The 12,611-nt window shown below is 37.9% G+C and overlaps 1 non-coding gene across 1 annotated transcript in view; it reads left to right on the top strand.

The window, feature by feature from the left end:
* Positions 1-6,331, top strand: part of LOC111549678 — a 34,166-nt gene extending 27,835 nt beyond the window's left edge. Inside the window, exons 2-3 of the transcript XR_004229066.1 lie at positions 5,613-5,683; positions 5,933-6,331. This is a non-coding gene — a transcript (uncharacterized LOC111549678). The remainder of the gene's footprint in view (positions 1-5,612; positions 5,684-5,932) is intronic.
* The last annotated feature ends 6,280 nt before the right edge of the window (positions 6,332-12,611 follow it).

The raw sequence follows: 12,611 nt of genomic DNA, 5'->3' as shown, positions 1-12,611 counted from the left end.
TTATTTTGTAGAAACAGGGTCTCCCTATGTTTCCTAGGCTGACCTTGAACTCCTGGGCTCAAGCAGTCCTCCCACCTTGACCACCCAAAGTGTTGGGATTATAGCCATGAGCCACTGCACCCAGCCTTATTTCTGTTCTTAAAGGAAAGAATGGACACAGTCTCTCAGTCTAGAAGGAGAAGCTCTTTTTATTATAAGGAAAGCAGAGAGAAATGGTTTATATGGTGGCAGAAATGCCAAATCTGCTTAAAGGGTTCTGGTCTAAAATTAGGGACATGATAAATGAATAATAAAAATACAAAGGCAGGTAATAAGCTCAACTGACAGGTTTATCAGGCATCCCTGAGTGAAGATGAGTTCCAAGGAATAACAAGCAAGTAATGAAGGTTTAGCCAGGAAGTAGCAAAAGCTGTTATCCCAGAAAGCTGAGATCAGGAAGCAGGTATTAGATAAAGAAAGTTTCAGGACAATGGAACCTCTGATGTGACAAGAAGTCACTCAGGTAAGTCAGTTCTTTTCTTATACATAATTTTATTGTGTTACATTTCAAAAGCACTTTCAGGTGTCTGACATCTCCAGTTCTCTGCCTTTCTTACCCAGTTTGATTATGCTGCCTAATTCACTATCCACAAGACAGTCCACTCTGCTTAGTGTGCGAGGACCTGACCCAAGGGCATCTATGCATTCCTGTCCTCGGGCATTTTCATTTTCATGACTCTATTTGCAAATGGATCTATTGTTCACATGGGACAGAAGAGAGTGGCAATCTTGAGATGCTCAAAAGTCTCTGTGGCTTCTAATTCAGTTCTAATGCTTGGTGTTTGATGCAGTTTCCAAGGAGAGCTGTGACACAAGGGCATTAATCTACCTCATGACAGCATGGGGCTTTAATGCGTTTTCTGCATCCACAGAAAGAGCCTCCTATGGAGGTGGTGAAGGGAGTTACGGAGAAATCAATATCTTCATTTCACTGGGGCACTGACAATTTGTAGCAATGATATGAGGGATCACTGCACAGGGAGAGCTTGTTGGACAGAATCTAATGTACAGTACATATACTTCTGAAAATTGACACAAAGACTTGCTTCAAGAGTAAAAGAGTAAAAAAGAAAAACAACAAAAACAAGTGAGTGGGCTACATGGAGCCATTACCTTTCCAGAAGTATGTAGATAGCCTGTTGTAACACCAACAACATGATTTCAGAGCAATGAAGGGTTCATTATAATTCTGTTCCTGGGAAGAAAAATTAATTCCATAAAGCACGTAAAGGAATCGATTGAAAATATGCTGGTCATACATTGAAATCCCCAAATCAAAACTAAGGTGACTGATAGGCTAATAAAGGCACAGACCAACATAGAAAACCATACCGTAAAGTGCCCAGGATCAAGCATAAGGCCATTCAGTCTTGTCAGTGAGGTTGGCCAAGGAAAGTGAGGCTACCTTCAGAGGTATTCTGGGATGGAGCATGAGTTAGAGTGTTTAACTAGACGGACCTCTTTAATCCTTTGTCAACCACAGATATTAAATTTGATGTTAAAACCAGTATTAATTGAAAATAATACTTAGTAGCCAACTATTGATTGCTTTCCTTTTCTTTTTTTCTGGGTACTATTGCTTAGTTTACTCTGATTTCTGTGATATTCCAGAATTCTATGTACACTGCTGTAGTTAGCAGATATATATAAGACTATATCCTTATGTATCTGATACATTCCAAATAAATAATTAAGAAAGATATATAGATGCACACTTTTAAAGATAAGTATTTATTGTTTTGGCATCTTCATAGCTTCCATTTGATCTAAATACATATATGAAAAAGCTTTTTTGTACCTTAAATTGATATACAATCTTGTTACCTATAGGTATTATTTATCTTATTTTATGTACTTACAAAAATAAAATGGGAATGGTTAACCTTTCAATACTTTCCATGAATTTTATTGTTTCTTTTTTTAATTCTGACAATCAATGTTAAATAATTTTTTAAAAAAGGTCCTTAGATTTGGGTGCTGTTAAGATTCTCTTTTCCTGAGTCATGAAAAAAGATCTTTTTACTGTGTTGCTCAGATATGGTGGCTATTTCTAAAGTAGGGTAGAGACAGGATGCATACAAGATGCAGATATTCAAGAAAATACAGTCTGCTGCAAAATTTCCCAAATGCGTGTTCTGTGGAAAACTAGTCTCAAAAGAGTTCCATCATCAAATAAGTTTGGAAGATGCTGCATCTTATCTCCCTTCTTGGAGATTTATAGCACACTTCAGAATATTTAAAGCTTTGGTAAATTCTGCAGAAAAGAAACTGGTTTAACAAATCCCAGCATTTCTTAAACTTCTTTGACATTGAAACTTGTCTTTAAAAATTTATAAAATACCCATTAACAACCTGCCTAGTTGTGGAAAAATTAGAGTCTTACATGCCTTGCAAAATGATCCGCTACCCATAGGCAGAATACTCTGCACATAGACTGTGGAACTTAAACATGTATGATTATTTCTCTGTAATACCCATGGTAGGGTAGAAGCTACAGTGTGAATCCCTGTATCACTCACCTGCCTTAATGGCTTCATCCATTTTCATTATCTTCTCCATTATTTCAAAAAAATTGCTCTGAAAAATAACCAACTAAATGGTCATTTGGCTTGTCAAATTAAGTGCTATATGAATGTAATAATAATAGCGACCATTAATTGAGCACCCACTGTATGTCAAGCAATGAAGCAATAAGTCAGACACTTAACATAAACTTTCCCTGTTTCACCAGCAGAGGAGGAATTGCTATCTTCATTTAAAAGGTGAGAAAACAGTCTTGGAGAAGTCATACATCTTGCCCAAATTCACTTGCTACTACAGGATCAGGGCAGCATTGCATAACAACCTTTCGTTTGTCTCCCAAGACCCTGCACTTTTCACTGTATCATACTGTCTCTCTAAATAACATGAATTCATCTAGTCCCAGCAAGATAATAAAATATGAAGTGATAAGAATAATGATGCCAATAATGGTGATTAATAACAATCAGAATGGTATTAAAACTCTACATATTGTCATTGTGTAAAATTTATGGAGGTGCAGTGTTTTAATATTATAGAGCCCACTCTCTTTTCTCCCACCCCCACATCCAATTAATCACTTGCTCTGGCTGATTTTTTTCTTTAATATATCTGCAATCCATCTACTGTCACTAATTTTTGTTCAAGTCACCATCTTATCTGTTCTGGATCTTTAATACAACCAAAACCTAACTGGTATCCTTGCCTTCCTTCCAGTTATTTTATGCACTGCAGCCACAGTGATCTTTCTAAAATACGGATCTGTGTACTCGCCATTGTTTTAAAACCTCCAAGACTTCCCACTGACGATAGGCTAAAAACTAAACTTAGAGGCTTCTAGGATCCCGCATTGACGTAGTTTGCATGTATGTCCCCTCTAACTTTCATGGCAAATTATAATCCCCAGTGTTGGAGGTAGTGTCTAGTGGGAGGTGATTGGATCATGGCAGTGGATTTCTCATGAATGGTTTAGCACTATGCCCTTGGTGCTGTCCTTGTGATAGTGAGTTCGCATGAGATCTGGTCATTTAAAAATGTGTGGCACCTCCCCTCTGCTCTTGCTCCTACTCTGACCATGTAATGTACCTGTTCCTGCTTCACCTTTCACCATGCGTAAAAGCTCCCTCAGACCGCTCCAGAAGCTGAGCAGATGCTGGTACCATGCTTCCTGTACAGCCTGCAGATCACGAGCCAATTAAACCTCTTTTCTTTATAAATTACCTAGTTGCAGGTATTTCTTTATATGAACACATGAATGACCTGATACACTCATCATCTGGCCCATGTTAACTTTCCAGCTTCAAACTCCACACTCTCCTACCTTATTCTAAGCCCTTTCAATAGCAAACTACCAATTTCATTGATTCCAAGTTGCCTTTTGATTTCATTTCATATCTTCACACTTCTAAAATTAAGATGTGTTTTACCATCAATAATTTGTCACATGTAAGTGGCAGCGATTTTTGTTTCTTGTTGGTGTATAAAATGAAGGACCCTGCAACAACTGGTAACTTAGAGATTCAGTGAGATGCTGCACTGCCATTTCCCTGATGTACCACCCTTTCTTATTTGGACAGACATTTCCCTAACTATTCTTTCTGCATAAGGTGTTCTTTGAACTCTTCTTCACTTACTATTCCCAGTCTTAACTTTCCTGTGGGAAGGCTTTTCAAATTCTCCAGGTTTAAGTTAAGGATGCCACTATTTGCCTGCATAGCATTACTTTATCACATTTGTGGATAGTGATTTTAAGGGATGCCCCATAACCCTTTGCCACCCCTTCCTTCCCTAATGTGAAAACTAATTCCCCTGTCCTGAGTTTGGGTTCTACTGAGTGACTTGCTTCTGAAGAATAGAATGTGGTAGAGGTCACTGTGTGCCATTTTCAAGATTCGGTCATAAAAAGACCTTGTGTGTTTATTCTTGCAATCTCTTGGATTGCTTTCTCTGGGGAAAGCTAGCTGCCGCATCATGAAGAAGTTCAAACACCTTCATGAAGAGTTCTCATGACAAGGATTCGAGACTTCCAGCGAAGAGCTGTGTGAGGGCGCCATCTTGGAAACAGATTCTTAAGCTCCAGTCAAACTTTCAGATGACTGTAAGCCTGGCCAACATCTTGCTTGCAATCTTAGGAGAGACCCTGAGCCAGACCACCTAGCTAAGTTACTCCCAAATTCTCTACCTGCAGAAATTGTGAGATGATAAATGCATGTTATTTTTAGCCACTAAGTTTGGGGTGGTTTGAAACACAGCAAGATATAACTAATATAACACTAAATTGAAATTGTTTCTTTTCTTGTCTGGACCTTCTTTTGGACTGAAAGCTCCTGGAGGATAGGCCCTGCATGCTGCTTAGGTTATCTTTCCAGTGCTAAATGTACAATTCGGCATATATTATGGATTCAAAAAGTTGTGCTGATGTATACAGGTGGAAGAATCATATCTCATCCAGTACTTCAATTTAGACAGCAAATCATCCCTCTTCTTCCCAAGCAAGTATTTGCAAGACTTTTATATTCATGAGAATTTATTCATTTATTTATGGTACAAGGAAGGGAGGAATAGGGTTTTCTTAATGCCAATGTTTTATTTTCCCTACAATAGTCAGAATGATCATTTAAAACTGTTATGCTATCTGCTGAAAAACTTTCGGTGTTTTTTCATTGCACTTAGAATAAGATTTAACTTTCTTCCTGTAGACTACAAAACTCTCCATGACCTAGCTTCTCTCTACCTTTCTGACTTTACCTCTTACTACTCTCCTAAGATTTTAGTCTTCTGTTTCCTCAAAGACACGAAACTATTTCCTCTTCAAAGCCTTTATACTCATTCTTTCCTTGGCCTGAAGTTTTCTACTTGCCTATCTTTGCAAAAATGATGTTTTACATAAATCGGATTTATAGATTGCCGATTCTTCAAAAGAGACCCATCTAAGTTTCCCCTTTACCTCACTAGTTACTAACATCCCCAATACCCTGATATATTTTCTTCCTATCAGAAATTATTCTCTTTATTTGTTCATGTATTTGGTTTCCCTCCCCTCTCTTAACTAGAATTGAGCCCAATGAGGGGAGAAACCTTGACTTTCCAGTTGACCACTGTGTCTCTCGACACACTGCACATGGTAAGCACTAAACAAGAATCATTTTCTGGGTGAATGAATACATGAAGAGGTGAAGAATGAATGAAAGAAAAGTAGTACATGGGAGAGACAGAGAGGTGCTAGGGATGTCCAGCATCATGTTTCCTGTCTATATGTTCTCTCTTACTTTATTGGAGATGCTATTAAGAGAGAGGTCAGAATTAAAAGAGGAAATTTACATTTGACATACCTGGTGAGACTTGGCTCAAGCAGAGGTGCACCACGGCACAGGTGAAACGGTGTGATGAGAGGCATTGAAGGCCATTACTTCATTCACAGGAATCTCAGCAAGGCTCTGTACTTCAAAGAAGGCAGTTCTGGAAACAGCAGACACAGTTCCTTTGGAAAGAATATCTGCCACCCAAGGATGGTCTCTGCCTATGGAGGCAAAAATGAGTGTCTTCAGAGCCCATCAGTGGCAGTGGAATTAATGAAGAAAGCAATGGCAGGAAAAGTTGAATAAAGCAGACCCTTCCTGGTAAATCTGGTTGGTAAATTGCCTGTGACCACATGTGGGAGAATCACTGGAGGAATCCCAGTTACATTTGGTCAGAGTGTGGGGAGGAGAACCTTCTCAGGAAAGAAAGTAGAGGTCCTATTTTAGGAAAAAAAATAAAGATCAGAAACCTGTTTTCAAGTTTTTTTCATACTCTGACAAAATCAGAAACTGCTGTTCCCATAGAACAGGAACAAGAGTGCTGAATTTCAAATCAGAAAACCTGAGATTTAGTAGTAGCTCCTTCATAGTCCAGCTGTGTCACTGGGGCAATTCACATAGTCTTTGTACTTTCTGTTTCCTCATTTAAAATATAAGAATAATGATATCTACGTCTACTGAAGGGTGTTGTGAGGATCAAATGAGATAAAATTTGAAAATACATATGACATCTTTGAAAAATATAAATTGCCATACATTATTAGTTATTTATGACTGTAACATTTGGAATAGTCTGCCTAGCTTGTAAAGATGCCTTTTGACTCTTCAATGCTTCTCTTATTTACATGCCTGGCAACCTCAGGGGCCATATTTGTTCTGGATCCTATCCCCTTGACCAAAGTTATTGGATTAGAAGTCCAATAACTTTGTTTGACCTAAGCTCAAACAATCAAACTCTTTTTCCAGGCATTTTCAAAGTGAGATGAAAAGAGGAGTCCAGTCTAAGTTGGTTTGTTGAATGACAAAGCCTCAACCCAGGAGCTATAGGATGTCATCATAAATCCACATGTTGCTGGAAGTCAGAGAAAGAGTCAAAAGAGAGAGAACGAGTAGGCAGATTTTTCAGAGAAGATGCTCAGATTCAGACATAGGATATCTTTGTGTCTTAATTAGCAATGCCCCTTTCTTTCTAAAGTTGAATAAACTTGGTTCCTCTTCTATTGCAATGAAAGAAATCTAATCCGTTATTACTTTAGATGCATACACACACATACACACATACATACATGGAGATGGCTAGCCCTGTTACCGAGTAATAGTGCTGGTTAAAGAAAAGAGGTGAATTGCAACCTTAACCACATGGAGCTTATTTTACAAGTATGTGGTGCATCTGCTTTGTTAAATTGTGGATATTAACATCTGTATGATAATTTAAAGTTTGTCAAAAGAAACATAATATGAAGTAAGTTGATAACTATAACAACACCAATAATAGTAATGCAGTATTTCATAAAATTCAGAAAGGTTTAAAAACTCCACACATGGCCCATGTGAAATGTTCAGCGGTGGATTATTATAACATGGGACATCATGGCTGGCTTGCTTGGCTGTTAGTCATATGATCTAGACAGTACTTTCATATGATAATAGCAAGAGCCATGCGCTTCTGTCTGCACTCCTCTTACTTTTCTTATTTAAATGAATTCCATCTGTTTGGAAAGATTTTTTTCTTTCAGAAGCTCACAGTATCCACATTACTAATCAGACAAAAGAAATATTCTAGGAAAAGAAAATAATAACATTCACTCCCATTATTTTGTCCAGTCATCTTTGGGAAGGCTTGCAAATGTCCATACTGATCTTTGACTACTATGAAAACCTTCAAGCAGATTGCTGTTTTCATATTTCAAAAATCCATGTGTTAATGAATTTCTAGGAACACATGTTACCAATGCTATATATAATTTCCGTCTTGTTCCACATAATCCTACTGCACAATTAATGACCATGAACCGAAGCTTTCTCTCTTGGAATGCCTATTACTTTAGTAACAATAATTTAAAAATCAATAATATTTTCTAAAACAAACTAATACATACATATTAAAACTCCAAATGTGGACACAGTTTCTGGCACAGTCTGACAGTTGGAGACAATATCTGGAATCGAGACTACATTGAAGGATCTGAGACCTATGGTGACAGCATGTATGAAAGATTGATCTTTATGATTCTTAGGGTCAGCATGAATGTGCATGTATATTATACATATGTGTATATGACTATAGACAGACTGTCTTAGTCCATTTGAGCCTCTATAACAAAATGCCTTAGGCTGGGTAATTAAAAACAATAGAAATTCCTTGCTCACAGTTCTGGAGCCTAAAAAGTCCAAGATCAAGGCTCCTGTAGATTTATTGTGTGGTGAGGGCTCACTCTCTGTTTCGTAAATGGTGTCTTCTTCCTGCATCCTCATATGGTGGAAAGGCAAAAGGAGCCAACATAAACATTCAGACCATAGCACAGACCTTTCATAAGGGCCCTACGAAGTGTACAATTCAGTTGTTCCCAAATTATTTTTTAGTAATACTTATCATTCCCTTCAACATCCTATTTTTACTAAGACCTTCTTTGATCAAAAACTTTTGCACACCTGGGTATGCTGAGGGTAGTTTGCTGATGCCTGAATTGAGAAATCAAATATACATTACAACCTCACTAATGTGTATGAAGGTGAGTGATTTGTTTTTTCTAAGACCAGCCCAGCGGGCACAAAAGAACCAGCGAGTAGGCAAAACAGCAAAACTGCAAGTTTGGCCAAGAGTGGCTTTTCTAGGAGTGGGAGGGCAATAGGCGGGGCACGGGCCTGTCGGGGGGGTGCGTTCCGCAGGTGCGACCAGGTAAATCTTGGTCTCTTCGGATTGACGTCACCTGGCGCATGCCCAGTTGATCTGCACCGTCCCGGCCCGGCTGCGTTTTCGCGCGCTGGGGAAAAGCTGGTGAAGAAGAACCCGGAAGTGCACCATCTTGCCTCCGTTCCTCCAAACAGTGAGTATAAATGTTTAAAAATTATGAATTATGTAACTTTATATAATAAATAAAAGTATGTTATTAAGTGAGCATTCTTTTCAAGTTTGCTTTAATGCATGATTAATTTTTCTGTTAATAGGCCATATTCATTGTCACACTTAAATATGTTAATATACTTTAAAACTTCCTCTCTGAAAGTAGAGATTTCTACAGAAATGGCTATATTCATTTTTAAAATGATACCCCTGGTTATATTACGCAAAGGCAAGTAACCCAGTCCAGGCCAAAAAAAAAAAAAAGAAAAAAAATCACAGAAAATCTTGAGTCTGGTATTACCCATAATACTCTGGCTCTGTTTCCATTATTTTACATAACATGTTTTATTTTTCAGTTTGTATGTTCTTTTCTCCCAGTAGAATTAAAACCTCTTTAAGTTAGAATTGTATCTTATCTTTTTGACCACTTTTGTATAGTAGAGTGACTCGCATGTCATATCTGCAATGATAATCATTTTTGGTTGAATGAATGAATGAATCTATGTGTTTTACTTTCACTGACAATTTTCGTGGATTTCCTTGGTGAAGTAAAGAATTATGTACACACTAAAGGGCTCAGAAAGTTAAGATTCTGCCAGACAATGAAGCCAGATAATGAATCTTTTGAAGTGACTTTCAACATAAATTCTTTAATATTTCCCCTTAAGCAATTGTTTTTCTATCAAGACATGTTTATTGGCCTAGAAAATATAAAAACCAGTCCCATGAAGAATGCTAAGAGAACTTTGTCAGAAACTTCGAAATAAGAGAAATTTTGGAAGTTGAAGCAAGACCTCATGGGCATTCAGTGCTCTTGGATTTTTCTTTACAAAGAGCCCTTACAGCTTTCTCAAATCACATTTTCTCTTGAGGTTTAATGACAGTAGTATTTTATTGCCAACAATATTGCAAAAGTTGATTCTTAAGTGAGCCTATACAAGAAGGCTTATGTTGCCTCTTTTTGTTGTTCAAGGGATCAGGGATCACAGTGCAATTTATAAACTTTGTTTTCAGCAGTTGTTGCGTTTGCAAGAATGGGCTCAATTTTCCTCCAAAAATAGCTACATTTAAAAAAACCTTTAAGGGTAACCATTAGTAGTTTCCTACAACAACTTTGCACAACTATTTTTTTAGTTTTTTTTTTTCTTTTGTATTCTAATTATCTGGAATTAGAAAAGATTGGTTCAATGTGAAGGAACCACAAATCTAGCAATTGTTTAGTTCCAAAGCACCTGTATCCACCACTAGTTGTGCCTACGGATTGATAATTTTCCATCAGATCTGATGACTTGGCGTCACCATCACACAAATAGAAATCAGTTGGAGCACATGACTATCTATGTGCTGAATGTGTTCACTGAAATCTCTTTCCACATGCAGCATCCATTTGCTCATGGACTTGATAACATCCCAGATGACTGCATTTTTGCCAATCTCTGTCCCTGTAACTAAGAGATAGAAGGTTCCAGATCTTTACCTTGAAATTTCAGGTTTTCATTTGACATTTGGAAAAAGTGGTCAGTGTGTTCAGGGTGAAGCTGGATTCTCCAGGTCATTTTATATGCTCACAGAAACAGCTGCTGGGTTTCAGCTGGCATTGCTCCACAAGATGACCCAGGTGTCTTTATTGTAGGTTCCTTGGGGATTTTGCCTTTGTAGCTCTCTGAGAGCACTTATCTGCTAGTGGTGAATAAGATAGCAGATCTCCTCAATTCCTCCCTGCCCTTTTAAGGCAGCTAATGGGATCAGAGCTGCTCTGTATTTTTATCTGCCTTTCTAAGGTATCACCTGAGATAAGATATCAGGGTTTTCCCCAAAGCACACCAAAAGGAAACACAAATAAACACTCAAGGATGAGAAGTTAAGTTGGGACAGGATAACTTGTACCTGTAGCTTACCTGTTAATGAACCAGAGCCGAGATCCAATCATATGTCATGAAGAAGAGCAGGAAGCAAATAAATTCTAGTCACTTCAAATAGCTCTCTCAACAGGACAGGAGCAAGTTAATTCTTAAGAATTTAATTCAGTCAATTGGCACTCAAACGAGGAGAGGCAGAAACAAATAGTATAGGCTTTGTAAGGATATTAACCTGACCCAAGCTCATAAGAGTGAATTAAATTTTTCAGTCTTCCCTCAATTATTCAGTAGTGTGTAGATACACATTTTTCAAATAGAAGTTTAGTGTCTTACTCTATGACCAGTCTCAGGTTCACTACCACTTACTTGGATCATTTACTTAAACATTTTGTACCTCAGTTTTCTTATCTGTAAAATGGGGGTACTAATAGTAGCAATCTTTATGAGTGTTAACGGTAATGGTACATTTAAAGCATTTACTAGGTACTTGATTGACATGAGCTATAATTATTATTTCTGAATATTCGCACTTGAGACACCAATAGATAGGAATTTTACACATTTCACCATTCTTTAGAGAGCCTGGTCTTCAATCAGGGATGGGAGTTCTTCCATGCTTAGAACACAGCAATAAATTTTGATGAGTTAATGTCAGCATCTACCTATGTGACATTTGTTTTCTTTATTACATTAAAACTAGATGATTATTATAATTTTATACTTTTTTTCTCGTTTTCTTTTATATAATCAATACTGATATTTTACCCTCTTAATAAAGAATAAAAAAATGTTGATCCTCGCATTTCTGCACTTTGGTAATTCCCCTGAGTGCCATGCCTCTGATTTCCCTTCTGCAAAGTGCCATCTGTGTGCAGGGGATCTTTTGTTGGCTCCTTCTGTGATTCACTGTGACTCTTTATTATTGCAACCAGGATAGCCTTTTTTTTTTCTCTCTCTCTCTCCTAATAAGGAACAGAACCAACACGACTGGGATCACTTTGAATGCTGGCATTTCTTCTGAATATAGTTCTAACTAGATTGTATTTTTATGCTCTGGGTGGAAATGCCAGATAAGAAGAAACAGATGAAGACAGATGAAAGGGTGAGATGGAATGGGGAGGTCAGTTACTTGGATTTCCTTAGGTGGGACATTTGTTGCAGAAATGGCAACCAGTTCTTCTAAAAAATACATTTGGAGTTCAGTACCATTAACAATAGGGAAAGAAACAAGGCAAGTAGCTACGTGGCGTTAATCTCACCCCTCGCAAATAATGGCACCAGTGACATTTGACCATGTGACAGATGAGTGAGTGGAGAGCCCTGGGACTGTGATAGTGACAGTTTTCTTTTTCTATCCTTGTAAATTATTCAGCATTGGCACAGCACTGGGAAAACACAAACCTGAGAAAGGGTAGGAAAGAAAAGGAATTCTATTGCAAATGAGAACGGCTGCTGACAAGTCCATTAAAAAACAACCACCCAACATTCAAGCTGTGTCTGCTGCCTTCAAAATGTCCTTCAAAGGTTCGGTTCACTAACCTCTTTTAGACATGTAAGAAGGTGGCAGAGAGGAGAGCCCCTGTTAAAAGCATCCTATATCAGTCTCTCTTTCGGAGTGTGTCATTATCAAAGATCAGATGGTACCTCTCATAAGATCACGTGAGTGACTAAAGTCCACTGTCCCGGCCACCGTTTCCATCTCAGTAATTACATTACTCGAATGTTCCCTATTGTTTTGGTTAAATGTGACTACCTTCCATCTCCTTCCCTCTTCTGTGTTAGGACCGCTACCCCAATAGAGGCTGTGTTTCTGAATGTGGTTATGAAATC

This window comes from Piliocolobus tephrosceles, chromosome 7, assembly GCF_002776525.5.
Source record: "Piliocolobus tephrosceles isolate RC106 chromosome 7, ASM277652v3, whole genome shotgun sequence".
Lineage (NCBI taxonomy): Eukaryota > Metazoa > Chordata > Mammalia > Primates > Cercopithecidae > Piliocolobus > Piliocolobus tephrosceles.
The sequence above is the reverse complement of the archived record's forward strand: the minus strand, read 5'-3'. Positions and strand labels throughout refer to the sequence as shown.